Source organism: Salminus brasiliensis, chromosome 14 (assembly GCF_030463535.1).
Source record: "Salminus brasiliensis chromosome 14, fSalBra1.hap2, whole genome shotgun sequence".
Lineage (NCBI taxonomy): Eukaryota > Metazoa > Chordata > Actinopteri > Characiformes > Bryconidae > Salminus > Salminus brasiliensis.
The window spans coordinates 20,835,886-20,849,816 of NC_132891.1; the positions used below are offsets into that span (position 1 = coordinate 20,835,886).

A 13,931-nucleotide genomic window follows, 5' to 3' on the forward strand; every position below is an offset into this window, starting at 1 on the left:
AAGCTTTCTGCAAAAGCAGAACAGCACAAAACCTCATGAATAAAACATACACAAAGCTTGACTGAATATAGAAAGAATTAAATGATAGCAAACTTACAGTGAGTGTTAGAACCTGTAGTTCCACCAGTAAGGATCTTCATTACAGTGAGGCCTGAAGTGAGCCACATCTAAACCACCTTGCTGCTTCGTAGTTCCCTCCCTTTTGGCTTGTAACCTGGCCTACTTCCAATATACTGCCACATAGTGGATGGAGTAGGAATTACCATGAAAAAAAACAGTCACAACACTAGAGCCACACGAGTGTCAGCTATCGCTTCAAGTAGGCCTAAGTTTTAGGATTTTTTTTTAAGCCAATATAGAAAATAGACAATAGGCAAGTGGCTTAAAGTTCCAACCACAACAGGCCCAATGAGACCTAAAGAACCAGCACAACAGGCCCAATGATAATGATAATTATAAATCAATACACATAAGCAATCATCAAAATTATTGCATTTTTAACTAAAAAAAAACATTCTGTTAATAGTTATATCTCATATGAAGTCTTTGTATCCTTTGAAAAGAACTAAATCTGGCATGTGTGACTGTCTCCTATAAATACTTATAAATAAATTAATAAATTGTAAGGTGAATCCTGTGCCAAGCTCTCACAAAGTGGTTTGTATTTCAGACATCTTTCTTTCTGATAACAGTTTATAATCCTGGATGTTTCCTTGTGAAAGGAATGTCTGAACCATGGAAATCCCTGGTTTGAGTTGCTGAGAGTCAATTCAGGAGTGATACATTTGTCTTCTGTGTGTAAAGTTTATCCCAATGTCCATAAGAAGAGCAAGTTAGTTGTAAGGACTGCAAATAGAGAAACAAACAAACAGAAAACAAGACAAAAGTGAAGCTTTCTGCAAAAGCAGAACAGCACAAAACCTCATGAATAAAAACGTACACAAAGCTTGACTGAATATAGAAAGGATTAAATGATAGCAAATTTACAGTGAGTGTTAGAACCTATAGTTCCACCAGTAAGGATCTTCATTACAGTGAGGCCTGAAGTGAACCACATCTAAACCACCTTGCTGCTTCCTAGTTCCCTCCCTTTTGGCTTGTAACCTGACCTACTTCCAATATACTGCCACATAGTGGATGGAGTAGGAATTACCATGAAAAAACAGTCACAACACTAGAGCCACACGAGTGTCAGCTACGGCTTCAAGTAGGTCTAAGTTTTAGGATTTTCTTTATGCCAATATAGAAAATAGACAATAGGCAAGTGGCTTAAACAATAGGCCTAAAGTTCCAACCACAACAGGCCCAATGAGACCTAAAGAACCAACACAACACAGGCCCAATGATAATTATAATTACAAATCAATACACATAACCAATCATCAAAATTACATTCATACATCAAAAAAAAAACATTCTGTTAATAGTCATAGCTCATATGAAGACTTTTGTATCCTTTGAAAAGAACTAAATCTGACATGTGTGACTGTCTCCTATAAATACTTATAAATAAATGAACACATTGTAAGGTGAATGCTGTGCCTAGGTCCTGCACAATTGTTTCTTATTTTAGTAAGCAATTTAATACATTTATAACTATTTTAGTTATTAAGTTAGTGAGATAATGTTTACATCAATCCTGATGCTTTAAATCTCTCCCACATGGTGAGGTATACGGTTTATTTATTTAACAGTGGTATCGGATCGGTACTGTGTATCGATCAATACATTTATGTATTGGTATCGGAACTGAAAAAGGTTGGTGTATCTGTAAATGTAACATATAGGAAACAGCATATGACAGCATTATTGTAAGGCATTTCTGGCAACTTCACTGGTTTACAGAATATGCCTACATTGATAAATCCCCATAAGTTGCACCCTGATTGGTGAATGTTTAGCATGTCAAATGTATGCTTGAATGTGATTGGCTAATACCAACCACAATAATTGACATATCAAGTCCTCTGGTCAGACTATTATAGAATAGGCTAAAGATGCAGCATGTAAAATTGTAGGTTGACTGGATGAATGGTTTTGTACTATTGACCTCGCTTTCTTGTGACAAATTTCCACCAAACTTGACATACCCCCTCAAAATAATGTGCTGAACAGATTTTGTTAAAATGGGCTTAAGTGTTCAAAAGGTACAAGTTGACATTATTCATTATAATTATTATTAATTATAAATATTGCAAGTATTTTGCTACCAGATATGTGAGGATTGGTAAAAAAAATTCTTGAAGTAGGAAGGATCAAGAAATTACCAAAAAAAAATAATAATTTTGTGTGTAGGACACAGATGCTACAGACCAGATGCTATTGAATAAAAACGCTTAATGCTTTCCTGTAACGCCACCATCAGGCCAGTGAATGTCATTTTTCTTGAAGCTGCTGTAACTTGTTTGATGTGCGGCTCTTTATGGCAGGAGTAAACAGACCCAAAGTGTCATTCACAGTGCTGAGGCAAGACTCCAGCTTCTTTCTGGAGAACAGCTCAATAGAACCCCAAAAGTAAAAACTAAAAAAAAAAGTAAGCAACTCTGCTAAAGTGCCTTTTTTAATGTAGCGCATCTGTCTTTCATTGGCAGGTGCCATTTGTAATATGGTACGTGGCAGTGGATGGCATTTTCAGATGATGCAGTGGCCACTTCCTAGAGCCAGATGTTGATTAGGAACTGAACCTCCTTACAAAATGTGCCTCAGCTCTTATTGGATAGGCTTGACTCTGGGCTTAAATTTTCTCACTAATCGGAGGAATCCTGCTTTGTGAAATGCCCCCCATTAGATGAACAGAATTACTGGATACATTTGATTCATTTTGTTGCTCTTGATGTGCAGGTATCCCACCAATGCAGAGTATGTCCAAGTTACCAAAGCTTTAATGGTGAAGAGCTCTTTCCTGAGGGATGTTGAGGAGAACATTTATGTAAGTTTGTTTAAGAACTATTTAATTATGGTTGATCACAGAAGAGTAGTTGGTGTAATATTGGTGGAGAGATTTGAGTAATTCTCTTTTTATCGTTGGGACAGATATTTTGTCTTTGATGAGGGAATCATGTGTTGTTGGAGAGGATACTATGTCTGAGGCCCACAATAAGGTGTTGCCTGAAAAACCTGATTTGATGATCGTGAAGGACCTTATGAAAGCCTTTGCATTGGCAGCATGGAGAACTAGCTGAGGGAATGACTATTAAAAAGCTCTTGGAAGATTCTTGGGGGTAAGTGGAATAATATAATGGGGATAAACAGCAGAGCCATCAAATGTGATGTGATGAACCAACTTCATATGAATAGTTGTGTCTTTTATAGTCTATTATAAGATATTTATGACTGTTCTAGGTTCTTTACTCTCCACTACTGCCTTCATCACTACACTTTTTTGCAACATCATAATGAAGCTTATGTGTATTTTGAGGTTAATGCCATCCATCCTGTGATGGTGTACATTGTCACCACTTCAGCTGAAACAGTGCTGGAAGTTGTCCTCTAAAGGACTCCTAGGTGATCTTCAGGAGATGCTCAACAAAAGTGTAAGCACACCACTTTCATTTCCACCAGCAGACCTACAGAAGACTCTTAAATTCAGTGCTGCTCTCAGAGGTGTACAGGGTCAAGGGGAGGTGCATCAGTGTGTATCTAATATTACACTAAATTATGTAAGTATTCCTTTGATGCTGTTGGTGTGTGGCAGATGGAGGCCCTGCAATAGGTGGCGAGAAATGCCCATCACCTATTTCTCATTTCTATCCAATAGAAATGAGAAATTTATTTCAGTGGACTTTGTTTACCTACCAATTCATAAAGTAATGTGAAAAAAAGGACACTCTCTCTCTATGGAGTTCACGTTTTCTGTACTCAAGAGTCTAATACAATGTCTTTAATATTCAGCCTCTAATTCACTCACAATTAAGGGCACAGAAGCCATTCACTTGAATAGAAAAGTGCACTCCTATATAGAGAGAAGGAATCCATTTAGATGAAAGACATCTTCATCTCTGGCGTGTAAAGGAGTGATACAGGAGGTCATTCCTGCTGGTACTATTATATTTTTCAGTTCATCTGCTTTTGCCAGGCCTGCTGGCAACTGAACTGTCAGTCAGTGTTCCCACTCATCCATTCATGAATCTTTCTGCTCATTCATCTCAGCCGCTGTACCTGTTGACATTTATACATTAATGTATGTGGCTGCTATGATGATTTAAGTATAAATCAGTTTGCGAGTGCGGACCAAGCTAGCTGAGGCAAGGAGGCAACTGGAGAAATTTGGGCTGGAGTTCTGGGGGGCTTCGAGCAGATGGAATTCAAAGCCAGACCCCCCCCTGCCAGGTAGAGGTTGAGTAAAATTGGATCAGGAGGAGCAGGGGTGGTGGTGGGATGCAAGTTTCGTCACAAGAACGAAAAGGGAGAGGAGCGTTTTATAGCGCGAAGTAATGGAGGGGAAGAGTTTGAGCGTGGTGCTTCTCCCAAACTTTCAGTTATTACATAACTCCATTTTGAGGACAAGGTGTAATTTCACTTCTCTGCAATTCTCTCCATAACAATGGGCAGGGGGGGGGACTGGTCCTAAGCTCAAGGCATATGCCTTCTTCTGCAGACATGGAAGGCCTGGCTGCTCACAACCATTGGAATGCTAATAAACCTGGCACGAGACGATGGAGAGAATACAGAGATAGAAAATGTCATGACATGAATGTAATAATGGAAATAATGCCATGAAATAAATACCACTGAAATGCTTCACTCGGTAGGGGTCATATCAGTGTCTGTAAAAAACATACAAAGCATGACATCCTGCCCTTGTATTACACAGAAATGAGGAGAAATTTAGTTCAAATGAGAGCTGTCTTATGTTCAAACTGGGGCCAGGTTCTGTGCAGTAACTGCATCCATACGTTTGCATCCATGAATTGAAAGTCCTTAGTAGTGCTCATGTCAGTCATTTTTACACAAATAACACGTATGTGACAGAAGAGATTCAAAATAATCTTATTAGTTTAAATTGAAACCTATGTCTAGCTTAGACCTCAGCCTAGACAAGCCACTGACCATTGTAATAAATCGAATAAAATAGGACTATAATAAATGTAAAACAGAAGAGGCAGTGAGCTAGATGATGGGGGCTGTTAATGTTTTAATAGAACTAATTACACTCATTTATCCAGACATTACATGCTGCAAAATGCATTTTACATGAGACAACCACACATTGCTGGACCCCCTGACAGATATCTTCATTATGCGCACATGCACTCAGTCTCTAATGTTGTTGAACTGTGCAGGTTTAGTGTGAAGTGATGTAAGGGGATTGAGTTTGTAAAAAAGTTGAGTCTACTGGCCTCCAAGTGGGTTGTCCTCACAACTGCACAACTATACGCTTTGACTTTGGCTATGTTTTATACTTTAGTTGGAGAAGCGGGCAGGGAAGAGGAGGAGTACTCAGTACAGCTGGTTATTCTAGTGTTCTACAGCTTTGTCTGACGTTACCACACCAAGGACTGGTATAGAGATATTCAGTTTCCCTGAATGGCTTTGTAGCATATTTCTGTTATAGAGGACCCTAACCCTCATATATAGGTATTGAAGTTACAGTTATTGCCACTATCATAGCCACAGTTACTGTCACAGTTAATGTTACTGTGTGATAGTAACAGTAATCCACGGATGAGGTCGTTTACAGTTGCAGTATTACTGCATAGTACTTAATGCAGAACTGTTGTAACACAGTATTGTGCAAAAGATGACTAGAGCAGAACAGGCAGTGATGGGAATGCAGTGCAGGTGATATACAGATGTACAATGATGCTGAGTAACAGATTAATTTGATGGATTGGAGTGTAGATTTGTACAATCTGATGGCTGTAGAAAGAAATGACCTGTCAAAGTGTTTTTCCTGCAGCGAGGTCTGCTGCCCATTGTGTGCTCTCTGTCCATGTAGTGTTTTGTGGACTGGGTTCTTCATGATCACGGACACCTTTGCCACCTATCCCATTACCCTCTCCAGCACCATCTCCACTGTGTCCAGTTTAGCCCCCAGGACTAAGTCGGTCAGTCTAATGATCTTGTTCAGTCTGTTTGGGTCTTTTGTTGTAGTACTGCTGCCCAGCACACAATGGCACCACAGATTTGTAGAAAGTTCATAGCAGCTAGGTTGTCACACCAAAGAACTTCAGCCTTCAAAAAGTAGCGCTGGCTTTGGCTCTTCTTGTACAGCTTGAACAATTGAACACCCAAATATAGTCCAAGACTAAGCTTAATCCCTGTGCAGGAAATCGGCCCCTGTAGTTTCATGGTTCTTTCATAAGAGTCTGGAATTTCATCTTCATGCTGGAATAGTATTTAAGGGACATTACGTTCTAGAGAATATGCACACGGTTACATATAGAGCTTCCCTATATGTTTGGCGAACATGAGAACTGCACTACTATGTCCTCAGGCGGAAGCCATTTTCCGCACAGAACAAGAACTTTACTGCAGCTCGAACGACTTTCTCTCTTTATTCTTTAACATGGAGTTAATTCTCACAAGGAACAAACTTGAACAGCCAACTAGCTGGCACTTACTTGTCGTCATCAACTCAATGCATGGATATCACCAGCTGAACTGAAATGGTTGGCAGGGGAGTGTAACTGAACTGAAAGGCGATGCACACAGCATCAGAGCTCCTGCTTCTCTCTCTCACTCCACACGTAATTTCCAGTTCTCCTGCAGTGTGAGTGTTAATAATTTGACATCTGATGTTAGTGCTGCAGCTTTCTGTCCTGACTACACAGGCAATGCGTGACTGATTTTACATTGTGGAGGAAGAAAAGCAGAACCACTGTGACAGTTAATTAGAGGAGTCAGGCGTTCAGTCACTTCCTCCTGAGTCTGGAACATGGTCACTCTGTGAGGTTGAAAGCACAGTTTAGTGCAAGTGGGCAAAAAAGGGGGTAAAAATGTCAGGTCTAATGGTCTTCATTGTCAGAATCTGAAACTTTCCTTTGAAAGTCTGAGTTTAATGAGTTTAAATGAAGTCACGAAAATGGTTCATGTCAAAATTAACGTACCAGAATCCCAAGTCAAAACGTCAGCGAATACAAAAGTAATCGTAGCATACATCAGAAACAGCAGTGCTGCTAGAGTTTTTAAACGTTGTGTCCACTCACTGTCTACTCGATTAGACACTCCTACCAAGTTGGTAGGTGTGTACAATTACAAGCAAACGTCTCCAAAGCAGAATGACAAGCTCGGTTTGTCTATAGAGTGAACAGTGAAAACTCCAACAGCACTTCTGTGTCTGATTCAGTCACACCAGTGCAATAAACTGGTACTATCTGGGTGGTGGATTATTCTCAGCACTGCAGTAACACTGACAGGGTGGTGGCGTGTTAGTGTGTGTTGCACCAGTGCGAGTGAGTCAGACACACAGCAGTGCTGCTGGAGTTTTTAAACAGCTCAGTGTCACTGAGAATAGTCCACCAATCACAAATATCCAGTCAACAGCCTCCTGTGACCAACTATCACTCTTGGCTTACATTACAAATCGGACTTGCTCATGCTAGTTTCTTCACTACAACATCTGGAAATGATAGTCTTGTGGAGGTCCTGAATACTAAAGAAAAAGGTAAAGGTGTGCTGGCAAAGTACACAGGGAAAAAGATGGATTACAGTATGTAACTGTACAACAAGACCTATATGGTCAGTGGAACTGATCAAATGGAAAACGTGCAGAAACAATGGGGTTCTTTTATTGAACTGTCATGCTGGCTAAGCTAGACATGGACGGGTGAACACTCGCAGGGACGGTGCGATGCATGATAACGTTTTATTCAAATTAACAAGGGGAAAACACAAGAGTGCAGCAATAACAGAGGGATAAACAAGACAAACGTGAAAACGTGAAGGCCACCTGAGGCTGGTAGGCAGCCAGGGAGCAAAGTGAGGCTGGGCCACCCTAACGGAGGGAGGAAGCCAAATACAGGAACCCTAACCGCGCTCGTCAGGCACTGATAAACTTTCGTGACTAGAGTGCAAAGGAACCGGACGCCGAATCTCACTGGCGACCAACCAGTGAACCAGACAGCGAACTCCCTCTGAATGTGAAACAGCTCCGATAGAGCATACACTACCGAAACCCGTAGACTCTCCTAGAAGTCTCATGAACGTGAGGCCAACATAATGCTTGGCATCGCAAGAGTAATTCTCGGCCCAGACCTTAGCGTTTGCTCCCCTTTTGTACCCCAGCTCTCAGGTGACCCAAATCAGAACATAACAGGAATCGGGTGTCAACGTAAAAGTCCTTGAACATGAAGCCTGTGGTCTGCGGTTCGGGACCGCCCTCGGGATGGGTGCGGCGACGCGGACCTGACATGAACATGCTCACTAGAGTATAAACAAAGTATAAAGATTATGTAAGGGTTTAAGTGTACGATGTGGAAGGGGCACTTTGCTCCATGTAAAAATGTATTTGAACTGTATTTGAATTACCTAAATTACCTACAACTTAATGTTATTGTCACAGATTTCACATTTAAAAATTAATTCCACAAGTTCATGATGTCTGGGAGGCAACCTGAACATGGCTACTTACCAGTTACTCAATATAGATCCCCCCTTTTCTGTTGCATGCCCAAGAATAGGCCTTCAATCACATGTTGCAACCCCACTGGATCATCTGATCTGGGGTCATGTGGAGCTGTAAAGAATATTTGTCAGGTTAAGGTGGTTGACATTAAAAGTAAATCTAACATATTGAGATAAAGACAAAACAGTAAATGACTAAACAACGTGGGATGTAAAATTAAAAGACGACACCCATAAATGTTTTGCCAAGAAAATCTGAGAATCTATCTATAGTTTGCTCTTTTTTCGTTTTATGGTGACTAATAAGTATTCCAACATTTTGATAGAGAAAGTCACATCACTTATGCAATGAGAAAGCAATTATACAAATAATTTTGAAGTTTGTTTGCCATGGTCACTCTATCAGTTAAAAGGGCAGGTGTTAAGATATACTTGTAAAAAACAGCAAGATGATCCTCCTCCTGACATGCAATGTGATCATATCCACTCGAGCTGTAATTATGAAGGAACTGATAAATTTACTGTTTCACCAGGGCTTAGTCAACAAATATGATCAATGAAAAGTAGGGCAAAAAAGCACAATACATGAGCACTGTAAGTAAAGGTTTACTTCCCAGCCTTACTCATGTATTTTGTAGTTAGAGCCATTCGTGACAAAAAGCTGTTAAATATGGTAGTGCCTGCCCCTGTTTGGTTTCTGGCACCCCGCTGCACCTACAGCATTTATATCAGATGTTAAATCTTTGAAGTTTAAAAACACCACCAATATGGTAAAATACTTAACTGTGTGCTAGACAATACACAATTACCTCACATTTTGTAGAACGCCCCTTGGCATGCAGAAAAGTCTAAGTCAGGTTTTGTATTTTTGGGAATGTCTGAGCCGGCTTCTGCAGATAGGGCCAATATCCACACATTATATCAGTGCAGAAGAACTTTCCATTTGTTTTTGTGGCCAGTTCTTCTTGCAAAAACGGAGGATTGGCAAATATCTCCCCAATACATGTTCAGACCTTTAAGCAAACTGCCACCTCCAGGACCTCTTCATCACATATGATGTTTGTCTTTTTAGAGGTCTCTCTGGCTGCAGCCCATGTTGATGTCCCACAGATTCCTTTTCCATGTACCTGTAACACAATGTCATTATAGAATATATACAAAAATTAAATCCTGCTTCACTATGTACTGTCTAAAGTGTTTTGACAAATATCTTACTGGCTTGGCCTTTTTACGAATGAACTCAACAAATGTTGCTATATCTTTATCACTGGTCAAAAAAATGCCATCAAAAATGTCTGTTCCTCTAAAGAAAACATTAAAGATAATAGAGATACTCCGTAGAAATTCTGACAGTTTACAGTTATCAATAATAACATAACTCTTTATTTTGCTAAAATGATGTAGTGTTCGGTTTCCATCGACAGACACAGCAACTGTATCTAGGGTGCAAACTGGGCAAGAGAAGTGGTCAATGCTACAGAATTTTTCTTTTTCATGATGACAATATGTTCATTCAAGGAAAGCTTTTTGGAAGATACACAAATCACCACAAATGTTCCCATTCTGGAATTAGGAAAATACTGAATAACAGTGGCATGCTAATTACAGACCTGCACAAATAAGGACAGGTGGCTTTTCAACAGCTTCACTCTTCCAAATTGTTGTGAACAACATTTTAGGTGTGAAAAATACATACCAATAACTTGGTGTGCATTTACATCCGCAAAGCATTGTTCACTAGCTGAAGCTTCAGATGTTCTTGCATTTTCTGGAATGAATTTTTTTAAATACATTTTCATACATACACAGAACATGCAAATCAACATGACGTATGTTTCCTCATAGAGGATGGGAAGCTGAACCATTTTTGTTAATGTTCAGCGACTCATGAGACACTAACTAGCTTTTTTCCAGTGGTGATCTTCACTGAAGTTCTCTATTAGTCAAGGACTAGGTTTAATGCAAGTCTGGGAAACCAGCCCAGATAGTTCTAACATTCAGATGATTAACCTCAAATAATCAAATTAATCCATTTTTACAAAACCCATCATGTAAAATCCTGTAATTCTAAGGTCACATGGTGTGTTTCTGTACTGTGCTTACATTTGTTAACTGAGGGAGTATAAAAACTAACCAGAAAACCAGCTAACATAAACTCTACCATTAACTCACCTGTCCACGTGTCGACCTGGTCCCTGCAAGAGGCAGAGAAAGATAATGAGAATCAATGATGAATAGAAGTTCAAAGCTGTAAAAAAAAAAAAAGAGAAAGATCATAATTACACACAATTAGATCCAGTATGAAATCAGTAAGTACAGCATACGAGATCTCTAGCCAGCACATCGTGACAACCACAGAAAAACACCAGCTGCTTTATCTAGCAAGCGCTCCTCATTAGCCACCTAGCACTAGCTAGCTAATGTACGAGCTCAGCCGACACCTCACTCTACGCTAATGAATGAGCAGACAGTGTCTCCCGTTCTCTTATCTTCGTATAAGCTTTTGGTAAAAGATATGTTAGAAGAACCTCTGATTTAACCACAAAACTATATGAGAATGGCCACAACTACAGCTCACTGTGTACCTGATGCTATGTTAGAGGCTGCATTAGTCTAGCCACCTAGCTAGCTGTTACCTACTAGCTAGATAAATCACCCTTAATCAGTAGAAAGGACCCAGTTCCCCTATATCTTAAACCTAAAAAGTGGTCAGAGGTACGTATATCCCATGAGACCAGGCTGATTATTTCACTGATCAATTAAAAACAATAAAGATAGATATATACAGGCAGATAGATATATAGATAGATATATTGGCATAACATATAAAATCATGAAATGTAATATATAGTAACAGTAAATTACCATTAGGCCCATATTTAAAGACAGATTTGGGATTACTGAAAGAACCCTGTTGATGACAGGAGTGATTTTAATGTGTTCAGGTGTTGGTGCAGGTGTGTATACATGAGTAAACTCAGGTGAGCACCAGTTCACAAATGCATCTTTCAAAAGTCAGAGAAACAGCTGCTGCTGGAACTTTAGAACTGTGTCTTTATGATGTAATAATGTTCTATTATCAATCATTCCATTAAACTCCCAGTCGCTCCTCTGATCCTCCAGCAGCAGATATGTAACCAGCACCCTCTCCACACATCAGGACAGCAAATGTAGGACAAACAGTCTTTTCATTATTCCTGCCCGCCGTGGCAGTGTGCTTTAGTCTTGAGGTTGCTGAACTGACTGGGTTTTTAAAGTCTGCTGCTGATGTGTGTTTTAATTTTAACTGGGTAAAAGTTGTAATGTTGAGAAGCTGATGATGTTGATGGACAGACTCAGTTATTAAAGTTTGCTAGTGGTGAAAAATTTAATCTATTGATCTATGTAGGATTAGAAAGTTAGAAAAATTGATAAGTAAGAAACAGTTACAAAGAAAATAAAGATAGAAAAAAGACAGACAGGAGAAGTAGACAAACATACAGACTAAAATATACATAGATAGATAAAGAGAGAGAGAGAGAGAGAGAGAGAGAGACAGCTGAACTACAGATGGACTAAAGATACTTGAAATAAAAAAAGAGAAACATCCTGACTGTTCTACAATTCATTTAATACAGTCATTTATCTAACTGTCTTAAAAATTCTCCAAATGGATAAAAAAAATGACGGGTTAACAGACACATAGCAAGATAGATAAATAGACAGATAAAGAGTTTTCTATTCAGTATAAGAGGTAGGTTGACATTTAATTAAAATAATTCTTTATGTTTTTCTATTTACATGATAAACAGCATTATCTCATTTCTTATTTTCAGAAACAGGACTGAAAAAAAGACAAACACTCTGACTGTCCTAGAATTTCACCACCTGGATAAAAACAATGACAGACAGACACATAGCTAGATAGCTAAACAGAATGTGTTTAACAGAATTATCTGATTTTTTTCATTACAGAAAGCTGTGTTTAAAACGAAACAAAGACAAACAACCTAACTGTCCTAGAAATTCTCCAAGTGGATAAAAAAAAAATGACGGGTTTATAGACACATAGCTAGCTAGATAGATAAATTGACAGATAAATAGTTAGATAGATGAATTTCTCCGAATTTTGTGCTCTCAGTATAAGAGGTAAGGGGTCATTTAATTATATTAACTCTTAATATTTTTCTATTTACATGATTAAAAGCAATAACTAATTCCCTCTTTTTTATTACAGGAACCTGTGTTTGAAATGAAACAAGGACAAACACCCTAACTGTCCTACAATTTTACCAACTGTAAAAAAAAAAAATGACGGGTTTATAGACACATAGCTAGCTAGCTAGATAAACAGACAGATAAATAGTTAGATGGATGAATTTCTCTGAGTTTTGTGCTCTCAGTAGAAGAGGTAAGAGATAATTCAATTTAAATAATTCTTTATATTTTTCTATTTACATAATAAACAGCATTAACTGATTGTCTTTGTTTCATTTCAAACACAGGTTCCTGTAATGAAAAAAATAAAACACCCTGACTACACAATAATTTCACCAACTAGATAAAAACAATGACGGGTTAATTGACACATAGCTAGCCAGCTAGATAAATTGACAGATAGTCAGATAGATGAATTTCTCTGAGTTTTCTGCAATCTGTATAAGAGGTAAGGGCTAATTAAATTAAATAAATTCTTAATATTTTTCTATGCACATGATAAACAGCATTATCTGATTTCTTTTTTTCATTACAGGAACCTGTGTTTGAAATGAAACAAAGACAAACACCCTGACTGTCCAATAATTTCACTAACTAGATAAGAAAAATGACAGGTTAATAGACACATAGCTAGCTAGCTAGATAAATAGACAGACAAATAGTTAGACAAATGAACTTCTCAGAATGTTCTCTTCAGTATAAGAGGTAGGTTGACATTTAATTAAAATAAACCTTTATATTTTTCTATTTACATGATAAACAGCATTAACGGATTCCCTCTTTTTTATTACAGGAACATGTGTTTGAAATGAAACAAAGACAAACACCCTAACTGATCTACAATTTTACCAAATGGATAAAAAAAAATGACGGGTTAATAGACAAATAGCTGGCTAGCTAGATAAATTGACAGATAAATAGTTAGATAGATACATTTCTCTGAGTTTTCTGCTCTCAGTATAAGAGGTAAGGGCTAATTAATTTAAATACATTCTCAATATTTTTCTGTTTACATGATAAACAGCATTAACTGCATTATCTAAATTTCTTTTCTTTCATTACAGGAACCTGTGTTTGAAATGAAACAAAGACAAACACCCTAAGTGTCCTACAATTTCACCAACTCGATAAAAACAATGACGGGTAAATTGAAACATAGCTAGCCAGCT

The 13,931-nt window shown here is 38.4% G+C and overlaps 1 long non-coding RNA gene across 1 annotated transcript; it reads right to left on the reverse strand.

Moving 5' to 3' along the window:
- Window positions 1-9,427: 9,427 nt before the first annotated feature.
- LOC140576579 (uncharacterized) lies at window positions 9,428-10,796 on the reverse strand. Its single transcript, XR_011981741.1, has 3 exons — window positions 10,738-10,796; window positions 9,579-9,692; window positions 9,428-9,455 (listed from the first exon to the last, which is right to left on the reverse strand). It is a non-coding gene; the product is annotated as an uncharacterized lncRNA (long non-coding RNA).
- Window positions 10,797-13,931: the final 3,135 nt, after the last annotated feature.